The sequence below is a fragment of the Enhydra lutris genome, unplaced genomic scaffold (assembly GCF_002288905.1).
Source record: "Enhydra lutris kenyoni isolate GAN:26980312 unplaced genomic scaffold, ASM228890v2 scaffoldscaffold40, whole genome shotgun sequence".
NCBI lineage: Eukaryota > Metazoa > Chordata > Mammalia > Carnivora > Mustelidae > Enhydra > Enhydra lutris.
Window position 1 is genome coordinate 17,159,258 of NW_019154124.1, and position 23,532 is coordinate 17,182,789.

Here is a 23,532-nt window from a genome sequence, read left to right on the forward strand (position 1 = left end):
GGGCTCGATCCCAGGACTCTGAGATCATGACCTGAGCCGAAGGCAGCGGCTTAACCCACTGAGCCACCCAGGCGCCCCAAGAAATACATTTCTTAATGTGGACAGTGATTCCTGAGATGGATCTGGGAAGTCAGCTGAAAACCTTCTGGAAAGGATTCATCATTCTAAATGCCATCATGAACATTCATGATTCGTGGGAAGAGGTCAAAATATCAACATTAACAAGAGTTTGAAAGAAGTTGATTCCAGCCCTCACAGATGACTTGGAGGAATTCAAGACTTCAGTGGAGTAACTGCTGATGTGGTAGAAACAGCAAGAGAACTAGAATTAGAAGCGAGCTTGAAGATGGGACTGAATTGCCGCAATCTCATGGTAAAATTTGAATAGATGAGGAATTGTTTCATGTAGATGAGCAAAGAAAGTAGTTTCATGAGATGGAAACTACTCCAGATAAAGATGCTGTGAAGACTGTTGAAACGACAACAAAGGATTTAGAATATCATATAAATTTAATTGATTAAGCCTCAAGTTTAAGAGGATTGACTCCAATTTTGACAGAAGTTCTACTGTGGGTAAAGTGCTACCAAACAGCATCTCACGCTACAGATTAATTGTTCGTGAAAGGAAGAGACCATCCAAGCACAAACTTCATTGTTGTCTCATTTTAAGAAATTGCCATAGCCTTCAGTGACCACGACCCTGATCAGTCAAAAGCTAACAACTTCGAGGCAAGACCTTCCACCAGCAAAAAGATTATGACTTACAGGGGTACCTGAGTGGCTCAGTCAGTGAAGTGTCTGCCTTCAGCTCAGGTCATGATCTCAGGGTTCTGGGATGGAGCCCCACATCTGTCTCTCTGCTCAGCAGGGAGCCTGCTTCTCCCTCTCCCTCTGTTGCTCCCCCTGCTTATACTCTCTCAAATAAATAAATAAAATCTTTTTTTAAAAAAGATTATGACTCACTGAAAGCTCAGGGAATTTTTTTATTTAAAATCAAGTTAGTGGTTGCCGGAGGGAGGGGTGTAGGGAGAGGGTGGTTGGGTTATGGACATTGGGGAGGGTATGTGCTATGGTGAGTGCTGTGAAGTGTGTAAGCCTGATGATTCACAGACCTGTACCCCTGGGGCTAATAATACATTATATGTTAATTTAAAAAATGTTAACGGGCACCTGGGTGGCTCAGTGGGTTAAAGCTTCTGCCTTCAGCTCCGGTCATGATCCCAGAGTCCTAGGATTGAGCCCCGCATCAGGCTCTCTGCTCAGTGGGGAGCCTGCTTCCCCCTCTCTCTGTCTCTGCCTGCCTCTCTGCCTACTTGTGATCTCTGTCTGTCAAATAAATAAATAAAATCTTTTTTTTAAAATGTTTAAAAAATAATTCAAAAATGTAAAAAAAATCAAGTTAGTTAACATATAGTATATTATGAGTTTCAGGGTAGAACTTAGTGATTCATCAGTTGCATATAACACCTAGTATTCATTAAATCAAAGGACTTCCTTAGTGCCCATAACCCAGTTATTCCATACCCCCACCAACTTCACCTTCAGCAATCCTCAGTTTGTTCCCCATAGTTAAGAATCTTTTATGGTTTTCCTCTCTCTCTGTTTTTATCCTATTCTATTTCCCTTATGTTCGTCTGTTTTATTTCTTAAATTCCACATATGAATGAAATCATATGGTATTTGTCTTTCTCTAACTGACTTATTTCATTTAGAATAATACACTCTAGTTGCATCCACATCATGGCAAATGGCAAGATTCCATTCTTTTGATGGCTGAGTAATATTCCAGCATATTCCAAATATTCTGTTCCATTATACATATATGTATAAATACATATATGTGTATGTATATATATACACATAAATATGTGTGTATTATATAAAATACAAATATACCACATCAGAGGGTGGGTTTTTATTTTTTTAAGATTCTATTTATTTATATGAGAGAGAGAGAGAAGAGAGCATGAGTTGGGGAAGGGGCAGGGGATGGAGAAGCAGAATCCATTGCAGGGCTCAAACCCAGGACCCTGAGATTATGACTTGAGCGAAAGTCAGATGCACTTAACCAACTGAGCCATCCCAGCACCCCAAAGGATGGTTTTTAAATTAAGGTATGTACATTGTGTTTTTAGACATAATGCTCTTGCACAGTTTATAGACTACAATATAGTGTAAACACAACTTTCACATGTACTTGGAAAAAAAATTCCTTTGACTCAGTTTATTGCCACATTTGCTTTATGGCAGTGGTCTGGAACACAACCCACAATATCTCCGTGGTATGCTCGTATGTTCTCTAGTCAACCCCAGCACACAACTAAAAGAAAAGAATGCAACCAAAAATAGTAATAATAATAATAATGACAACAGACAAGAAATTCAGGTAAACATGGTCTTTCTTTCTCTTGACTCAAGAAAGGTAATGTTATTGACTCTACTCACCAAAAGAACATTAAGCACTTTATCCGTCCCACAAAACTCTCATTTTTTTCTGCTTTCTTTTCAAAACTAACTTTTAAATTCCAATTTTCTTGAAAGTATATCGAGACGTGACATTCTAAGCAATCACTGAGAAGTGTAAAGGAGAGTATAATAGCTGCAATTAACTCTGTTTATATACCAGACAGACTTACATTTCACTATAAATATTTCACATGAAAATCTTTGAAAGAGGGCCAATTATGCTGAGAGGTTTATCTGTATGGCATTTGTCAAAAGAAAAAAAATATGCTGCAATTCCTCTTTGAAAAATTATTTCCTGGCATAATGCAAGATGGTACACTTTACCAAAGGGAAAAATGAGGAGGAGTCTTGAGCTAGCATGATAACGTGCATCTACTTTTAGCTGTAGGCCTCTGCCCCTCCCCCCACCCCATCCTGTCATAAAAACACAGAGCACATGCAAAACAGTGCTAGTACGTATCGTCTTTTTTTTTTTTAATATTTTATTTATTCATTTGACAGACAGAGATTACAAGTAGACAGAGAGGCAGACAGAGAGAGAGAGGGAGAGGGAAGCAGGCTCTCTGCTGAGAGCCCGATGCGGGGCTCAATCCCAGAACGCCGAGATCATGACCTGAGCCGAAGGCAGAGGCTTTAACCCACTGAGCCACCCAGGCGCCCCAGTATGTATCGTCTTAATTCCAACCCTAGCACTGGTCACTGAGGAAACAAAGAAAACTTCCCTATCATAGGTGCTCTGCCACTGAAGAAATCCATTGTTTCTAATGTTATAGCTCAAAATGAAATGACCATTTGAAACCAAAGACTTTTTGTCCTCATAATTCTTACTTAGAATATGCTAACATTCGTTTCGTGCTTCCTCCCCAACTGGTCACATACTGCTTATCTTAGTTTTTAAGGGGAGGAAAACAAGACTTTTTGATGTTCCTGTTTGCTTTCCTGTCCTTTTTGCCTCCAAGGCTCTTGATTACAAATGTGGCCTTCAAACAGAAGAATTCGCATACATTTTGCAATATTAGCTACAACTTTTTTAGGGCCCTACCATCCCTCTAATCTGATCTGGAAAATCAGTCCCTTTGATCAAAGTATTTCTGAGAAAGACATCCATACCTATAGCCAGACAGTCCTTGGCAATAGGATTATGCATTGGCGGGGTCCCACCAGTTGTTCTGAGAGGTTATAGCTTCTATTCTGGTGGGTCAGGGACCGAGCCACCGCAGCTGGTAAATAATAACACCTTGAATAGGAGTCAAAGAAAATCTTGATCAAATTCGGCTTTGAAATCCTTCAAGAACAAAACATACCTACCAAATAACTGAATTAATTATCTCCAGGGTTAACTTGAGTAGAGTTTCCTTAATAGCTGACCAACCCAATTCCTCTACTTAAGAAACGAATGGCAGTTTTCCCATCAAACCTTCACAGCAAAACTTTGGGCAAGACTTGTCTGTAGGTACTACTTTTACCACTTCACCTTCCATTCTCTCTTCCAACCAAATCCCTCTCCATGACATCTTGTCCCCCCCAGCATCTCCTCCCACTGCAACCCTGAAAGCGCTCTCAGGGAGGCCTCTGATGATCCCCACATTGTTTACTCTGTCTTGATCTCAGTCGATTTCCCTGCAGTACTCCCCCTGTTAACTCCTTCCTCCTTTCTGAAACTCTCTCCTCTCATGTCTGCTACAAAATTTTCTCTTGATCTTCCTCATATCTGTTTCTCAGCCTTATAACCTTCCCCTTTCTCCACAAACCCCTAAAACACTGACATTCCCCAGATCTTTCCTCTGTCTACACCCTCACTTAGATGATTACGTTCATTTCTGCCTCTGTATCAATGCTCATTATTGTAAATGTACAAGACTGAACTCAACTTCTCCTTTAAATCTGGTACTTGGCCTACATCTCCTAGTTCAGCAAGGACTCCCCCAACCATCCAGTTGCCCTAACCAAAAGTCTGGCCATTATTCCTGACTTCTAGTTCCTCTCTAATCCCCATATTCAATAACTCAGCCAGTAATTCCAGCCTATTTTCCCTACCTGAATCTTGCACACTCTTTCTCTCTCCACTAACACAACTTCAGTTCAATCCCTCATACTTCTCCCATTTCTCCACCATGGAAACATAGGTTGGCTTGCTAACTGGTCTCTTTGTTTCCTCTTTAGTCTCCAAAATGATGTCAGAATCTCTTTCGGAAATGACTACACACACATACACACACTCAAATACTTGCTTTCATAGCTCTCTGTGCATAGGATTATGCTAACACTATCATACTATAATGTGTTGACAATTATTTTCTCTTTTCCCAGCTATCAGCCAGTTGAGGGCAGCTTCTGAGTCTTAGTGAGCTTTGCTGATACCATGACTAATATAGTAGGTGCTCAATTAATGGTTGTTGAAAGAATGAACTGGAAAACCCTACTGATACTACATAAAGAGAATTTGAGAAATGAAAGGGTTAAGTTTGGAAGGGATATGGAAACAAGGTTGTCTCTCTGGGAATTCCTGATGGAAGGAAAAACAGAGATTATAACTAACACAGGGCTTCTTAACGTTTGCTGGACTATATGCATCCTTTTGAAAATCTGATGAAAATTAAGGGCTCACTATACAGAAAAAACAATATGCCTATACACATACACAAAATTCTGTATATAACTTCAGAGATTCTCCCTACAGATGTCCTAAGGATCCAGAAATCCAAGGTGTCATAGGAGAACATGTGGGATAGTTCAGATGGGGACAAACAGAATGAGCATTTGTTCCAAGAAGTAAGAAAATTTTCCCTACCTCACACATTGCACAAAACTATATATCAGATTCATTAAAGGGCCAAGTAATTCTTTAACTATAAAATATTAGGGAAAATATTTTTATAATCTCAAATCAGGTACAAATCTATTAAGCCATAGAGGAAAGGAGTGACAGATTTGACTACATAAACTTCTAAACAAGTAATGCTCCATGGGTGAAGAAAAAAGACAAATGTCAAAATATATAAAGTATATGAAATATACAAAGCAAGTATATATAAGTACATCCAGAAAATACATAAGGAGTGATTCCATGGCAATAAAATAACAAATACCACAATAGAAAAAATGAACAATGGACAAAAATAGACTTTCTGCAGAAGAACAAATGCAAATCACCAACCAGTTCAGGAAAAAATGCTCAACTTTTATCAGTCAACAGAATACAAATTAAAAGAACTAAATCGTTCTTCTTCATCTACCATTTTGGCAAAAAATTTAACAAGACTGATAATATCCAGAGCTGTCGAGGATAGGGGAAAAATGGGTACTCTCATGTACAAAGATGGTGGGAATGAAAATCGGTATTCTTTTGGGAAGACAGTTTAGCAACAACATCTGTCAATATTGTAAATACCCATACAGTTTCAACCAGAAATTCCACCAGTAAAACCTCTATTCTAGAGATATGTTTGCACCCGTGCATCAAGAAGCATAAATAAGGATTTTCACTGCAGTGTTGTTTATAGTAGAGAGAGCTAAATGTCCACCTAGAGGAGAGCAAACTACAATTTAAAAGAATGCAGCTCTCGGGGTGCCTGGTGGCTCAGTGGGTTAAGCCGCTGCCTTCGGCTCAGGTCATGATCTCAGGGTCCTGGGATCGAGCCCCGCGTCGGGCTCTCTGCTCAGCGGGGAGCCTGCTTCCTCCTCTCTCTCTGCCTGCCTCTCTGCCTGCTTGTGATCTCTGTCTGTCAAATAAATAAATAAAATCTTTAAAAAAAATAAAATAAAAGAATGCAGCTCTAATAATACATTATATTTTTATTAAAAATTTAAAAATTATTTTAAAAAAAAGAACGCAGCTGACCTATTTATACTCTCTAAGACATTGATAAATGACAAGAAAATGTGTGTGTACAATGCCTTCCCATCTGCATTTTTAAAAACCTGCACACTTGAATCTACATATAGCTGGGTGTGAAAGGTCAATTATTACATCTGGGGAAGGGAGTGAAATTCAGGAGGGATGAGAAAACAGTATGCTTACTCTGTCAGATTGTTTGACCATCTTGCAACCAGGACAAATGGGAACGGGGCAAATTTTTTAGAGAAACATTCTGTCACATTGCCCAAGTCCTTCATTCTTTCTGGCCTCTGGAACATATCACAATTGTACCTCCTTTCTGACATTTCATTTAATCCACAAATTGTAGGCTCTCTCCTAGTACACAGCAGAACCTGGTTCCTGTGGGTGGCTGTCACCAGCCTTCCCTCATGAGGGCGGGAGGCCACATTACTCACCAACTGCAGAGTCATGACAACATCATATAGAAACTGGAGATGTTGACCCTGTGTTCTGTTTATGCCATTTATTCTGTTCTTTTTGAGAATTTTGCAGACGAAACCATGATTCTGTATAAATGGGTAGTGTTCAATGACAGCTCTATATTTGGTTGTAAGTTAAATGACATTGCTTTCAGAATTTAGCATGTGGGCTGTGAAATATGTAAGTTTATGAAAATGTTCTCATAACCAACTGGGAAATAGAAAAGATAAACCAAATTGCTTCTGGTAGAGATCACTACAGTAATCCACTATTAATCCTTCTTCATCCCAGGAATTAAGTATTCATTTCCTCTCTGGATTTCCTCAAAATAATCATGTTCTAATCCATAAGAGGTCTTTCCATCTCGCCTCCAGTTGCCAGGTTGAGTTTATGACTTGTGAGATAGATTTTACCTGTACCCCGACACTGGTCCACCCCACCCACTAGTCTGTTAAAATGGTTGTTTCTTAATGAATTTAAATATATACGGGTAAGTATTCCAAAGCTACTTTTCTTTTTTTTTTTTTAAGATTTGTATTTATTTATTTGTCAGAGAGAGAGAGAGCGCGAGCGAGAACAGGCAGACAGAGTGGCAGGTAGAGGCAGAGGGAGAAGCAGGCTCCCTGCCAAGCAAGAAGCCCAATGTGGAACTCGATCCCAGGCCTCTGGGATCATGACCTGAGCTGAAGGAAGCTGCTTAACCAACTGAGACACCCAGGAATCCCCAAAGCTACTTTTCAATCAGATTTCCCCAAATACTATATTCTTCCACTAAGGAAATCTGATTTAAATCTTTCTTATTTTCGAAAACTGGATATATTTCGCGTAAACAATAAGTATTACGATAATATATGTGGGCGTTATGTCTCAGCATTAAAGGGGAATGTCAGTATTAGCGTTTCCATTTAGGAGGAGAGGACAAAGACACGGAAAGGCTTAAGTCCCTGGAACTCACAGCAAAATCTGAACCTCAAAATATTACCAGGTTCCTTTTTTCCTTTCTTATGTACAAAACTAATACCCACCAATGGTTCTAGCATATTCCCATAGCCATCACCCCTGACAGTCCACAGTCTCAAGGCAGTCCCTGCACTCAGGCTCAGCTGTTCATCGAAATAGACTCTACGTTCTGGTAAAATACAGCTGACAGGCCTGGGAAGGATGAACATAGAACTCAAGGCCTTTTACCTTTGATTCTCCTCCTGGACCTGAGCCTTTTCAGGGTGGGATGCTGGAGGCAGTGCATTAACATAAAGGCAAACAGAAAACATTCCTTTCCCCATATTTAATGCCAACTGGATGATTCGCTTTCCTAGTCTACCCCACAAGCATAGCTAAAATGTGCCCTGCCAAGAGGCACCTGTGAGGAAGATACACTCTCTGCATCGTCTCATCCTCATGTTTCTCCATGGTGCTCAGAATACAGAGTGATTTCTGTGAACTGGGATCCATTCTGCAAAAGGCAGCTTCATGCGTGCCTCATTTAAATGGGCCGCTCTGTGCCGTATATGTTATTGTAAGTAATGCTCCCACATCCCACAGATTTTAATGCATCCTAGAAAGCAAATTACTGTCAATGGTAAGTTATATGACATTCCTGACCAAATTAGTTGGTTATTCATCTGAAGACCAACAAACTCAGCCTCCGTTGAACTGTGAAGGAAGGGGGAAAGCATCAAATGATTATATAGACATTCTGTAATTAGGGGTTGGGACATGACTCCATTGGAATCTTTGCCTGAGCATGGTTAAACTTCAACAGGTCTGGAGAGGTCAATTAGTGCAGCTCCTGCCTCAGCCTGCTGCGGACTCCAGGGATCCATTAGCATAGTCCAACAGAAAGGAAAAGATATAGACCAAGAAAATGAATGTCTTGTGGCACATTTGACAGCTACATTTTTCCTAGGGCTACTCCACTGGAAGTAGAACAAGATGTCAAGAATAACTTAGGAGAAGTTAAAAAAAAGAAGAAGAAGAAAAAGAAAAAGTCCTAGGGATATGTAAGAAAGTTGGCTATGACGCAAATATCTGAAGCAGGAAAAAGACGGAAGGGCAGCATTCAATGAGCTCAGATCATCAGGCTACTCACCAGCTGATTCCAATGCAGTTGCTGGCAGATTAAGGAGAAAACAGGGTTTGGGAGCTATATATTTTTTTATATCTCCTTGATTCTAATTGTTCTTAATCCTCACTCCCTAGATGGCTTAAGCATTAATAGGCTGAAGCTATGTTCTTTTTTTTTTTTTTAAGATTTTATTTATTTATTTGACAGAGATCACAAGTAGGCAGAGAGGCAGGCAGAGAGAGAGGAAGGGAAGAGAGCCCGATGCGGGGCTCCATCCCAGGGCCCTGAGACCATGACCTGAGCCGAAGGCAGAGGCTTAACCCATTGAGCCACCCAGGCACCCTGAAGCTATGTTCTAATAAACACTGGGTTAGTTATCCTCTTTGGGTTGCAAAGGACAGAAATAATTTCACTTAGGCTACCTCAGGTAATGAGGGTTCACCATGCAGTTATAGGGGGCAATTAATGTGTGCGGCTTCTCCTTTCTCTCCCTGTCCACACCTACTCTCACCACTTCCTAAGCCCCCCGACCCCAATCCGCTGGCTGATCCTCTCCATATTTTTCACTTCAAATTCAAATTCAAACAGAGTTTGTCTGCTTATCAATGTAATTACTCTCCCTGGTCAGACTTTTCCCAGTAAGTCCATGCTACAAGCTACCTACCAGCCTATAAGCTGGCTCCCCCTGGGGTCAGGCGTCTACTTCTGGAGCAATCAGATGCCCACTGAACAAGGTACAGTTTAGGGCAACTTCTTTAGCAAGAGATCAGGAACAAAAGTAGCTTTCCTTAGAAAAAATGGTGAGCATCTCAGGCATATGTCTATGTCAAACTGCCATCAATTACTTAAGTAGAAATAAACCGGTTCATTTGGAGGCAAGCATCTTTATAGGAGTGGAATGGTCTTCGTGAGCTTCCAACCTGTGCAATTGCACAGGATCCCTGGGCGTAGAAGGGCCCTCATTCAGCTTAATGCTCTGCTGTGGCCATCTCTACATTCTTAATAAATTTTTAACAAGGGCCCCACGTTTTCATTTTGCCTGGGGTCTTGCAAATTATCTAGTTCTTCCTATAAAGGAGTTTTTTTTATCACAAAAAGTGAAGGGAGTTTCATAGAATCAAATCATTTTGGATCCATGGGGTTCTTCTGAGATCATTTACTCCAAATACTCATTTGACAGATAAGAAAACCGAGGTCAGAGAAAGGATAATTGGCCTAATCAAGATCCCACAGTGAGTACTGGCAATGTCAGACTGGAAACAGATTCTTATCACTCTCTGTCCAATCTTCTCATTTCTCCATGTGGCAGGCTTCCCAGAAGAGAGGACTTCCTGACACTTAGTCTATTTTGCCAAAATATTTGGTAAACTATTTAGAATTCTCATAAAATAAGGCTGATATAAAAACACGAAAGTTGATCTTTCCTTGTTCAGTCTTATAGTTTATTTCTTCACCTATGACCTCCTCAGAACAAATTCCACTGACAATCCCCAAGATCCAAAATGAAACCTGGGTGGACTAACAGAAGCTCTATGGAGGATCATTTGGTAATAGATCTCAAAATTACACTGTTCAAAGCCTTCAACCCAACAATTCCATTTCTACTCATAGTCTCACATATGTACAAGGGCTATTGCATGCCAACACTATGCATCGCAGTGTTGCAAAAGATTAGAAACAACCTACATATTCATCAACAGGAGAATGGTTGAAAAAAAAAAAAAGATGATACTACATTCATGCAATAGAATATTATGTAGCTCTTAGGAAAGAAGAACCTAATCTGTATCTACTAATATAGAACAAGACCAAAATATTGTTTCATGAAAAAGCAAGGTACAAAACAGTTTACAACATGTTTCAGTTCGTGGGGAAATTTATTGCATTATATATCCTATAATTACACATAGACACGTGTTGGAGGGATTTGTATCTATAAGGAGTTTGTCTGGAATTTATAAAAAAAAAAAAAAAGAGGGACTGCCTCTGAGCAAGGGACACAGGGGACTCGGAGATAGGAATGTAGGGGAGATTTTTATTCTATGCCCTTTGTTCCCTTAAAATTTGTACTACGTGCAAATACTATGTTTTCTAAAACTAATTAGTGAAATTAAATGTGTGTCTGAAGAGGGACCCCATGCCACTGCCGGTATTGTATCACACCTACAACAATGAAAATCATACTACTGCTATTATTCTTACAATGCTTTTTCTGGGATAGAACTTGCAGACAAAGGAAATTATACATAGTTAAATTAGTCTGAAAAACAATTCTCTCTCCTTCGCCTCCTCTGCTCTGCATAAAAAGGAAAATCTGAAACGTTTTCAAAACCTGTATAATCCATTACTTGTTTAGTCATTGGCATGACGGCAACACAGTGGAGAAAATGAAGAATGCTCCCAAACTTTCTTTGGAAACTGGCCAATTTCATCTCGAAAGGGTCCTTCAGACATTACCTGCTTACATTTTCTCAGTGCACCCACCATCAGGGTCTGACACACTTTGCCAAGAGTTTTATTTTGAACCAAAAGCACAAAGGGGGACCGAAACCTCAGTAACCCCCATGGTTTAGCAGAATTACATTTTCCTCAGATTAGAGCAGAAGAGATGAGATTAGTCCTCTCGATAAACCCACTTTCCTCGGGAAAACCAGCGTTCTTAGGAAGCAAACACAATGGCATGTCTTTCCCTGTCATATCCTCTTTGCTGGTCCACTTCCATACAGCCTACATTTAGACAACCTTGGATACATTTGACAACTTGGAATCAAAGATGGCCACAACAGGGGCGCCTGGGTGGCTCAGTGGGTTAAAGCCTCTGCCTTCAGCAGATCAGGGTCATGATCCCAGGGTCCTGGGATCGAGTCCCGCATCTGGCTCTCTGCTCAGTGGGGAGCCTGCTTCCTCCTCTCTCTCTCTCTCTCTGCCTGCCTCTCTGCCTACTTGTGATCTCTGTTTGTCAAATAAATAAATAAAATCTTTAAAAAAAAAAAAAAGACGGCCACGAGTTCTTTGACATTCCTCTCCTCGGAAAGTGATGTCTGTTTCCATTCTCCTTGGTTCTGGGCTGTCCTGTGACTGCTCTGATCAACGGAGTATGGCAGAATTGGTGCAATGCCATTCCAAGAGCAGTCTCTAAGAGAATTGACAGTTTCCTCCTTGTTTTCTTAGAGTCCTAAGCAAGGCACTGTGTCAAACTCCAATTGCTCTCCTAGAAAGAGCATGTGGAGATGCCGTAGGGCAACATGGAGATGGAAAGGGGCCTAAAGTCACTCCTGTCAGGACATCCGACTGTAGGTGGAACCATCTTGGACACTTCGGACCACGCTAACCACCAGCTAAAGAGCATCAAGTGACCCAGTCAATGCCACATGGAGCAGAAGAATCACCCAGCCAAGCACAGCCCAAATTCCTGACCCACAAAATTATGGGATGTGATTAAATGTCGATTTAAGAAACTATGTTTGGAGGTAGTATCTTATGCAGAAATAGATACCCAGGGGCGTCTGGGTGGCTCAGTCGTTTAAGTCTCTGCCTTCAGCTCAGGTCATGATCCCAGAGTCCTGCGATCAAGCCCCACAGGGAACCGGCTTCTCCCTCTCCCTCTGCTGCTCTTCCTACTCCTGTGTTTTCTCTCTCTCTCTCTCTCTCAAGTAAATAAATAAATAATCTTTTTTTTTTAAAAAGGAGAAGAAATAGATACCCAGGATGCCACACCATCACTATGAAACACTGACATCTCTAAAACTTTCATACTCAGAATTCAGTCTATCCTAATTTACATTAGAATCATGATAGAAGGATCTCATGCCAGGCAGCCATAGCTCCTGGGAGAAGGGGCCAGCTCCAAGCTGAAACAACAAAAGAACCTCCTCCCCCACACCACCTACTCCCGACAGTGCTGGAGCTGAGTCTACCTGGATGAGTTGAAGTACCATCCCCTGCCACTAAGGACTCCAGAGATCATGGGCCACAGAACTTGGAGTTTGCCAGGTTACATAGCAACCCTGTCCCTGTGCCCATCCTTTGACCAGCCCAACCACTCCAATGCTCCTCCAAACCCATGCCCACCAACCCCCTGTCTACCACCTCATGGGGGCCACATGTGTTTATTCCTGGGTATGAGGTAAGAACCAGACCCTCTTACTCCAGCTCTCGCCCTTTCAGGCTGGGCTGAGAGAAGGAAAGCTGAGACTTGGAAGGAGAGATTTCTGGATCAACTTCCCTGGCCCATGATGACCAGCATTTGCCCCCCACTCCAGCCCATGTGCCTGTTCTCACCCACCCACAGGGTTACCAAGGCCTCAAGGAGGTGGCACTGTCAGAAACCATAATTAGGGATTTCAGCATATACTGTAGCTCCCTGAGAACACATTCTTTCTTATAGCATGCAAATCTATTGTTCAATTTTCAAGCATCCCACTAACTTTCAAATACATTGTTGGGAACTCACTAAGTACAAAAGTAAGACATTGCCTCTTCCCAAGTGGAGACATGGCCTCGAAATTCAGAAAAGGGCATCTCCAGGGTTGGGGCAAAAATGGAAGATTTAGAAATCACACGATGAAGGAGGACAATGAGACTGGCAAACAGGGCTTAGCAAGGTCCAGGTTGTACAGAGGTGTGCATGAGCGAAGAAGCTGTGTGAGAACAAAGGGGAGGAGCAAAGCTGGTCTCTACCCTTCTAAGGAGTGAGGTCCCATTCAGTGTTACTGAAGGCCTTTCACCATGGCTAGAGAGGTGGGTTTACCATCCGATCTATTTTGATAGATTGGAGAGTCTGCATATTATCAGGGGAGAAAGGTGTTGGTTTGAGAGAACGCTTTTTCCCACACCTCAAAAGAAAAAATTTTAGGATTTTCCCGAATTATCCCAACAATTTTCTCAATCTCTCACTTCAGACAAAATATTTAAGGCAAAACTATTTCCAGAGCATTCTTGGGTCACGTCTTACAGAAGCAGAGAAGAGAAGAGGGAAGGGTAGAGCCACCCAGATTACCTGTCTGGTTGCTTAGACTGGTCCAATTTCACTAAGAATCACACAAACCTCTTCATTCCTTCTGCCGTGTTCACCTGACCCTTTTCAATTTCTTTTTCTTTTTTCCGTTACCTTAAGGGAGTAATCTAGACACTCTGGCTTTCTTTGCATGCAAAATATAACATTCTTTCTTTCTTCTTTCAGATAAAGGCAGTCGTGGGGAAAGGAAAAGAAAAGCGCCTGGCTTCTTCAAATTAGCTCTGAAATAGAAGTCACCGCCAGATGTTATATAAAAGGTGACGTAATCCTAAAGTACTTCATTACATATGCAGCTCTGCTCTTCAGCCCAGGAGGAGTTTATTACATTTTGTCGATCCCAGTTTCTATACCCACATCATTTTTACATAATTTTTCCTGCCTGACAGACATCTTCACATTTTCACAGCAACCCATCAAGAGAGCATTACAGCAGCACGGGAACCAGGTTAGCAGTTTACAAATAACGGTGCTAATAAGCCAGATTTTTCCCTGAGATACAAATCAGGGGTAAGCACTCTATCCATGCATGTGAGAAGCACATCTATTTTAGAGTAATAGGGAAGAAAGCAGAGCTCCATTCCAGCTGACACCATGCTCTTTCAGAACCTGTACCGAATCTATTCCACAAGTAGGAAAATCTGGGAAATGCCGATCTAAACTTATTCCCGCAATTATTTGCTTTCCTAATAAATTCCTGGCTGGTAGTGAATCAATAGCCATGGCAAATACATGAAGATCAAACTTCCTGCCTTTTGGGACTGGCACAAGATTTAGAAGAAAACGGGCCATTTATACCAATGCAATGTCTAAGCTCCTGAGATCTTTTCAGCACAAATACCGCGAGACACTGCCTCCCACTCCCCAGGTGCGAAGCCGCTTCCCCCCCCTCCTCCTTCCCAGGCACTTGCAGCCCCACTGCCCTCCGATGGTGAAAAGCAACAGTGCAGGCTGGAAGTTTATTTCCTTCAGAAGGATTAAAACTGGCTGGAGGGAATGGCGGGGAGAGCATCTGCCTTAAGTTCAGTGTGAGAGGCCAGGTACACTCAATAATTAGCTACTTATCAGAAATGAACCTATCCAGGGTGCCTGGGTGGCTCAGTTGGTTGGGCGACTGCCTTCAGCTCAAGTCATGATCCTGGAGTCCCAGGATTGAGTCTCACATAAGGCTCCCCCTCCTCTGCAGGAATCCTGCTTCTCCCTCCGTTTACTGCTCCTCGGGCTTGTGTACTCTCTCTCTGGTCACATAAATAAATAAAATCTTTTTTTAAAAAAAGAAAGAAAGATAGAAATGAACCTAGGGGCACCTGGGTGGCTCAGTGGGTTAAAGCCTCTGTCTTGGGCTCAGGTCATGATCCCATGGTCCTGGGATCGAGCCCCGCATCGGGCTCTCTGCTCAGTGGGGAGCCTGCTTCCTCCTCTCTCTTTCTCTCTGCCTGCTTCTCTGTCTACTTGTGATCTCTCTGTCAAATAAATAAATAAAAATCTTAAAAAAGAGAGAGAGAAATGAACCTATATGACTTAGAATTCCAGTGGGAAAATAAAGTACCCTGTAACTACCACCCCAAGGAAACATAAATGCCATTCATCTTGAGGACATCTTTAAGTTTTAAGGAAACACTCATGTCAAAATGAACTTTACGGTTTTCAAGTATAATAACAAACTTAAGGTAACAGAGCTGCTCCTTCTATAAGAGCAGGATTTGAATGTGGGACAAAGGGAGATGTGAAGGCTTTATAGAACTCTGACCCTACCCTGTACCCTTCTTCCGGACTACCAAGGAAATAGATACAGATCTGTGGATAACTAGCCCCCAAAATGAATTTATTATATTTTCTCTTTGTGTCCAAGGGCAGCACTTTCCTTAGTTCTACAAGTAATTTCCTTCATAGGTTCAAATATTCTTTTCATTTTTTAAATAGTTTTTCTTTATATGAAGGTTACTTGTGCACATAGGGTAAAAAATCAAATAATTCTACAAATCTCATTCCAAAAACAAGGCAGACCCAGCCATCTTCACCTTGTTCTTAGCTCTTTTTAACTGAATCACTTGCTATGTACATCCCTGTTTCTTTTTGTTTTTTTAAGTTTTTTAAATTTATTTGACACAGAGAGCGAGAGCACAAGCAGGGGAAGCAGCAGGCAGATGGAGAGGGAGAAGCAGGCTCCCTACTGAGTAAGGAGCCCGATATGGGGCTCGATCCCAGGATCCTGGGATCATGACCTGAGCCGAAGGCAGATGCTTAACCCACTGAGCCATCCAGGTGCCACGATATTTCTAAATAACCTGTTTGTTTTGCTGCTTCTAGATATTTGAGTTTAGGTAACTTATACTGACTTTGCACTTATGAAGGAAGACTTTGTACACACACACCATACCTATACACTTCTTACTATATATAATTTGGGTAAGGTTAATAATCAATATTTATAATACTATGAGTAGTAAAATCTTGACTTTACTACCACTACTAAGTCATGCAGTATACCACATTTACCCTTTCTTGCCTGAACAAGTTTTTAATTTTCCTTGGAGTTAAAAAATAAAGTCCTTTGGGGCACCTGGGTGGCTCAGTTGATTAAGCATTGGACTCTTGATCTCAGCTCAGGTCTTGATCTCAGCTCAGTCTCTTGATCTTATATCTCAGGTCATGAGTTCAAGCCCCACATTGGGCTCCATGCTAGGCATGGAGCCTACTTAAAAATAAATAAATTCCTTTTTCTCATATGTGAAGTTTTTTAGTTACTCATTGTATGAGTCTTGTGGGGCTGCCATAACAATGTGGTATGGCTTAAAATAACAGAATATTATTATTGCACAGTTCTGGAAACTAGAAGTCTGAAATCAAGGTGTCCACAAGACCATGCTCTCTCTGAAGTCTATAGGGGAGGATCCCTCTTTACACCTTTCTAGCTCCTGGGGAGATCTCTGCTCGATGGTCACATAGCCCTTTTCCCTTCTGTATATCTGTGTGTTCATGTGGCATTCTCACTTGGTATGTCTCTTCTGTATCATCTCTCCTCTCGTTATCAGGACATCAGTGTTCTGAAATTAAGGGCCTACCCTACTCCTGTATAGCCTCCTCTGAACTTACATCTTAATTACATCTGCAAAGATCTTATTTCTTTGTTTTTTTTTTTAAGATTTTATTTATCCATCTGACAGAGATCACAAGTAGGCAGAGAGACAGGCAGAGACAGAGGGGGAAGCAGGCTCTCCACCGAGCAGAGAGCCTGTGCAGGGCTCGATCCCAGGACCCTGAGATCATGACCTGAGCTGAAGGCAGAGGGCTTAACCCATTGAGCCACCCAGGCACCCTGCAAAGATCTTACTTCTGAATAAGGTCACATTCTTAGGTACTAAGAGTTAGGACTTGAACATACCTTTTGGTGCTCACTCTTCTACCCAGAGCATTTTATCTTCACTAATTTATCTCAAATTCTGTCCAGTTATCTAAATCTCCTCTGAGTATACTGAAACATTTTCTGTTTCCTGTCAGGTTCCAGCTCCTGTGTTGGTTTACATTCAGATGGGCTTTTCCTTTACGACTGGCTGCAGCTATAGCCCATGTACCTTCAGGTTCAAGTGCAGACACAGTGGATGTTTCTCTCTCAATAGTTCTATTGGCAGGACAGGGTCACCAGCCAATCTCAAGCCAACAGCTCCAGGCAAGAGAATACTGTGAGCTCATCAGCTTAGACCTAGGTCATACAGTCCATCCCTGGAGCTAGGAGTGGGGCATCTTCATTTAACTACCTGATGGGATCATGGGGAATAGGAGAATATACAAAGGGTGAATAGATGTTGAGCACCCAAAATAACTCAATGTCCACTATAGCTTGTTAACAACCACTTCAAGAGAAGTCATTTTCCCCCAAGGCCAGAACACAGATTTTGGCCAGCTAGAGAATTTTATGATAATCTACTCCAGGAAGGTTAAGAAAACAGAAAAGAAATTGAAGAAAAACACATTTAGATCTACACTTTATCCTTTTTCTGGTATTATCGGGATTCACTTGGTAATATCTAAGGGAAAAATACTTGTCACTTTAATACATTTTTACATCCTAAAATGTTTGGGGAGAACGTATTATCCCACATACAAAATGTCCTCCAAATGGAAGGAAATATCCTGTGGTCAAATCCCTATGATTTCAAATACAATGATGCAGAAAATAAAAAATTCCACCCAGGCAGGCAATAACCATCCTGTTGATAAAAATGCTCTCCTGCTGAGATGCCACAGAAGTTTTCTTCAAATGAGTTTTCACACCGCACTCCAGTTGTCCAACATCATCTCCTCCCATCTACGAGGAAGAGAACAACAGCTTCGTTCTTCTCCCCTCTCACAGCATCTGCCTCTGTGAAGCAGCAGAAAATATTTAACTAGGTTCCCTTTTCATTGGTTCCTCTATTAATTTTTTCTACTTTTGACTGAATTTTCTATAGTTCTGAACTACAGATCACCAACTTTAACAGTCACTTTATTCACTGAAACTGAATGTTGGAGCCTAAGAATTAACAATCTTCCAGCATGAGCAGCTTGGTCAAGGCAAACAAAATCTTAAAGACATAAGATCTAAGACAACAAAATCAAAAAGAAAAATGAAGGATATAGGAGAAGAAGGCACGATCACTAACTTGATGTGTCAACATGACTGGGCCATGGGAAGCCCGGATATCTGCTTAAACATTTCCAGGGAATGTCTGTGAGGGTGCTTCAAAAAGAGATTAGCATTTGAATTGGTGGACTGAGTAAAGCAGATTGCCCTCCCCAATATAAGTGCACCTCATCCAATCCTTTGAGGGTATAAATAGAACAAAATCGCAGGAAAGTTGACTACTCTCTGCCTGACTGCTTGAAGTGGGACATGAATTTTCTCCTCCCTTGGTATTCCTGGTTCTCAGGCCTTCACACCCAGACTGAAATCTCTAGCTCTCAGAGCTTCAAACTACATCCTTGGCTCTCCTGTGCCCCTGGCTTGCAGATGGTGGGATCATGGGATTTAGCCTCCATGTCATGTGACCCAATACCTTACAGTAAACCTCTCTCTCTCTCTCTCTAATATATATATGCATATACTACGGGTTCTATTCCCTGCAGAACCTTAATACAGATGAAGTCAGAAGGGAGCTAGAAAAAAAAAAAAAAGGGGGAGAGAGAGAGAGAAATCCAGGAAAACACTGAAAAGACAGAGAGACTAATATAAGATAGAAAAAGCCCTAACCTTGGTATGAAGGGACCTGTACCGTAGACCCAGCTGCTTCCTAACTCACTGCCTACCCTGTCACCCCTCTAGGTTTACCCCTCTGGGCCTAAACCTCCCCCGAGAGGAGTGAGCCAACACACCTCTTGAGTCTCTCCAGTTCTAGAACACTGTCATCGTGATTCTTCACTGGTACCACCCACACAGGCAACACTCAAGTGATGGGTGCCTACCTGGCAGGGTCCTTACCTGTGAGGGAATGCCAGTCAAGGAGCTCACTGCAGGAACTAGATTTAAATGCTGCCTTTGCCAATATAGGCATCTTCAGAATTCTGAGATCAGAGGGAGAATCCCAGTGGGATGGGCAGCTAAGTGCTGGATACAAAGCTGCCAAACCATCAGGCCTAAGGGAGGTGCTCTTAGAAGAGCATTTCCTAAAAACTCGGCATTTTAAATGACACATCTTGACGTGCCATTTCCAGAACTATCATCTCACCTCCTATGGGGTTTTAGCGGTTGAAAAAACAATGAACTCTCTATTTCAGGTGATATCAACAAAAGTCATATTTCCCAGATCAATGCCCTCAACCAAATCCACCAAAGGAAATATAGATTCTTTTATGTTTTATTCACCCTTCTACTTGCTGCTGCCCTACATGAAGGCTTGAGATTTTATAGTGTGATTAGTATTGAGAAATTTGGGCCAGCAATGACCTTCAACCCTGGGATATCAAATCACCTAGAGAACTTTTTTTGTTTTTTAATATGAATGTATGGGCCTCTTTCCTAAAAATTTTCATTTAATTGGTCTGGTGAGGGGACCTAAGCTTTGGTTTCTTTTTAACCACCCCCAGGCAATTCTACTGTGAGGGCAGGATGAGAACCACTGGGCTGAGGGGACTACAGTGTTTCCAGAGGGCTCAGAGCAGCCATGAACACCCCTGACACACGTGCTTTACATTCCCAGTGTTTTTGGCCAAGAATTCTTTTTTTAAAAATTTTATTTATTTATTTATTTGACAGAGAGATAGCATAAGTAGGCAGAGCTGGCAGGCAGAGAGAGAAGAAGAAGCAGGTTCTCTGCTGAGCAGAGAGCCCGATGTGGGGCTCAATCCCAGGACCTAGGATCATGACCTGAGCCGAAGGCAGAGGCTTAACCCACTGAGCTATGCAGGCGCCCCTTGGCCAAGAATTCTTAACAGAAGAGAAGTTCTGCTCACAACAGCACGAGATGCTGTGATTTTGGTCTAGCTTTTCTCTTTCTCCTATAGAGCTTGCAGCTGGTATAGACATTCCCCAAGCAAGCAAAGGTCCTACCAAGGGTAAGAAAACCACCAAATTTTCTGCCAAGCTTTTAAACTTGGGACTTACACTGCCATTTCAGAATTCACACTAATAATCTAGCATCTCCATGTAAGGGAATGTGTTTCAATGCCAAGTCTTTGTATTTCTGTGATATACTGATTAACAAAGCCATATCTTGGGTGGTGGAGAAGGTAGAGTCAATGTCCATATGTTCCTGAATATTAAACTTTCTCCAGCATTCTGAAAAGTCTGTCTTTCCATGGAGTTTAAAAGAGCTATATCCATCTTCCCTGGGCACTACCACAGTTTTTTGTGGACTTTCAAAGAGAATTATCTGGATTCCATGGACTTTTTTCACATTTGGAAATTTGGTGGTAATAATCCTCCTTATAACCTGCCATATATTCAGTCCTTTAAATATCAGTCACCATATCAGGCACTAAAATACAGCATCTCTTATCCACAGAACAGCCATGCAAAACCAGGACTATTTTTCCAAGTTTACAGATGAGAGTCTTCATAGCTAGTGACTGTTCGAGCTAGGTTTCAGATTCAGGGCTGTCTGGCTCCAAAAATAACAATCTTTTCACAATGCTCTACTGCCCACAGAAAATCTGTTGGAAGGTCAGTAGCTGTAACAAAACAATAAAAGTAGATATTTGTATAGCAAATGTTTTCTCCTAACTCCCTGAGCCATGGAAAGGCATTCCTAGGTCATAGCTTCCACATCCTGGACTACCGTAAAGAAAAGTCTCTAGAACTTCCAGTTCTCTGAGAATGGAAATACTTTCTGATTAACTTGTGTGATGTGTTATAAAGTCACTTGTAAATGATACATAATCAGATGCCGTAGATGATTAATCAGGATGGCTAGCAGAGTAGGAACCAGAAGGTCCAAGAGACAGATGGACAGCTTTTTTTTTTTAAGATTTTTATTTATTTGACAGACATCATAAGTAGGCAGAGAGGCAGGCAGAGAGAGACAGAGAGAGAGGAGGAAGCAGGCTCCCTGCTGAGCAGAGAGCCCCATGTGGGGCTCGATCACCGGACCCTGGGATCATGACCTGAGACGAAGACAGAGGATTTAACCGACCAAGCCACCCAGGCGCCCCAGACGGACAGCTTTTTGCGTCAACAGGGAGAAACACTTTCCTAACAAGGCATCCGAGTTCTTATGCAAGTGCAGCTTCTTTTTGTAGATGCCAGGAACATCGATTCAACCACATTAAAAGCCCAATGGTAAAGAAAAAGCACATATGCACTCGATCTCTACCTTTACGAAGAATTCATTGTTCCCAAGTTAGCTGATGGCATGTTCTGTTTTATGTAATGATGGTACCTAGGTATGGTCTACTTCCAACCTCCATTTCAAAGCCACCAACCAAGCCCATGGGACGATGGATATTGGCACATGCCAGTTTTCTTGGTCCCCTGCTCTTCCAGGGCTTGAATTTCTGGGTTTTAGGTTTGCCAGCATGGACCCGATTGCCTCCCTTTTCCTGACCCTTCTGTTCGTCTCTTCCCCCACTCCTTACTCCCAACTAACAACTGTATATCCATGGGATGATGGTAATTCTCCCTTATCTTCAAAGACAAAGAAATTAGGATTCTTGCCAGGCTTTTTAGAACCAAGAAAGATCCCCCCAGCACTCTACAAGCCAACTGAATTAATTGAGAGCTTATAATATTTGGTCAGCTACATTCACCCAGGGCTGTCCTAAGGAAGCCAGGAAGAACAGAGCCCTAATAGACAAGCCCCTACCTTTTTTGGTAGGTCATGCAAAAGCTGGAAGAATGTTATAGTTTGAATATTTAGATCCCCCCAAGAGTGGCCCTTCTCACAGATACAATCTAGTCTTAAAGAAAGACTGTCCCCACTTCTCTATTAGTACGCAGGGGCCGCTTCACCATCCCCTCCAGAGTCAGGAAAGGCTATTATCTATCTCTAGGATTTAGCGAACCAAACAGAAGTTTGATTTCTTTTCAGATAAAAGACATGATGCAAATGAGAATTTTATCTTGCATGGAGGAGTGACAAAGTAGGAGAATGAATCCTACTTGATTACAATCTTCCATCATTCTGATTTTATAATTACTGAATGGAATCAATCAGCTTTCAATTGTTACCTTGGTGAAAGATTAAAACATCATTACTTGTCCTACATATTTCACACTTTAGCAAATTTTAATAAACTGAATGCATGAGAAATGGTTATATTATCTTTCATGATATTGGGATGCTAATGACATTTCTATTGATTTTAATTCACATTTGTTGGTCAAAAAGAGTCAGATTCCAATGAGGCATGGCATCCTATAATCAACACTAACAAATGAAGACCACTGAACACTGAAATGGTCCAAATGAAACCATTAATCAGAAATATCATAAAATAATTACCAAAAAACTAGGAAGGTCTTATCTTCCTAATGAACATCTTTTATAGTATATTGATTCATTTATAACTCTTACACATTGGTGATTTCTCTATTAAAATATTTTTCAGTAAGTATAGAAAAAGCACTCTGAAAAGGCAAAATCAGCAAAACACCAATTTATCAGTAAAAGAGATCAGAGACACCTCCCCCTAAAAAAGTGAAAAAGACTCCTGAAGATCATACAATGTATACAATTCCACCTTAACACCATTTGCATCCGAAAAATTCTTAGCCCAGTAGCAGGAAAGATTGTACAGAGTTACCAATAACATAGAACAGAATAATACTTAAAGGTACAGGTTCTGCAGTCAAACATCATGGCTTCAGATAACTTTGTTTACTTAACTTCTTTGTGCTCAATCCACATTATGGGGGCATAATAATAGTACTTATTTCATTGTTCTGGTCACAGGATGAAATGAGATACTGTGTATAAAACATACTTCAGCATACTCAGTCAGACTGCATTTCCATGGTTAAAAGCAGCATTAAACTTCATATATGTAAAGATGCTGTTTTGATTCTCTCCAACACTTTCTCATTTTAAATTTTTTCCATTACTTATTCTCTTTAGCTGGTCAATTGGACTATGCCTCCTAGGGGGCTAATCAAGTCTGGGAGGGTCTAGTGTTTGGAGTTCAGTCTTGCAAGAGGTAAAGAGAGGGGGATGAAAAGGAGGCAAGAGAGAATAAGTTCTTAAATGCTCTACCATGGGAACCTTCCCCCGCATAGCC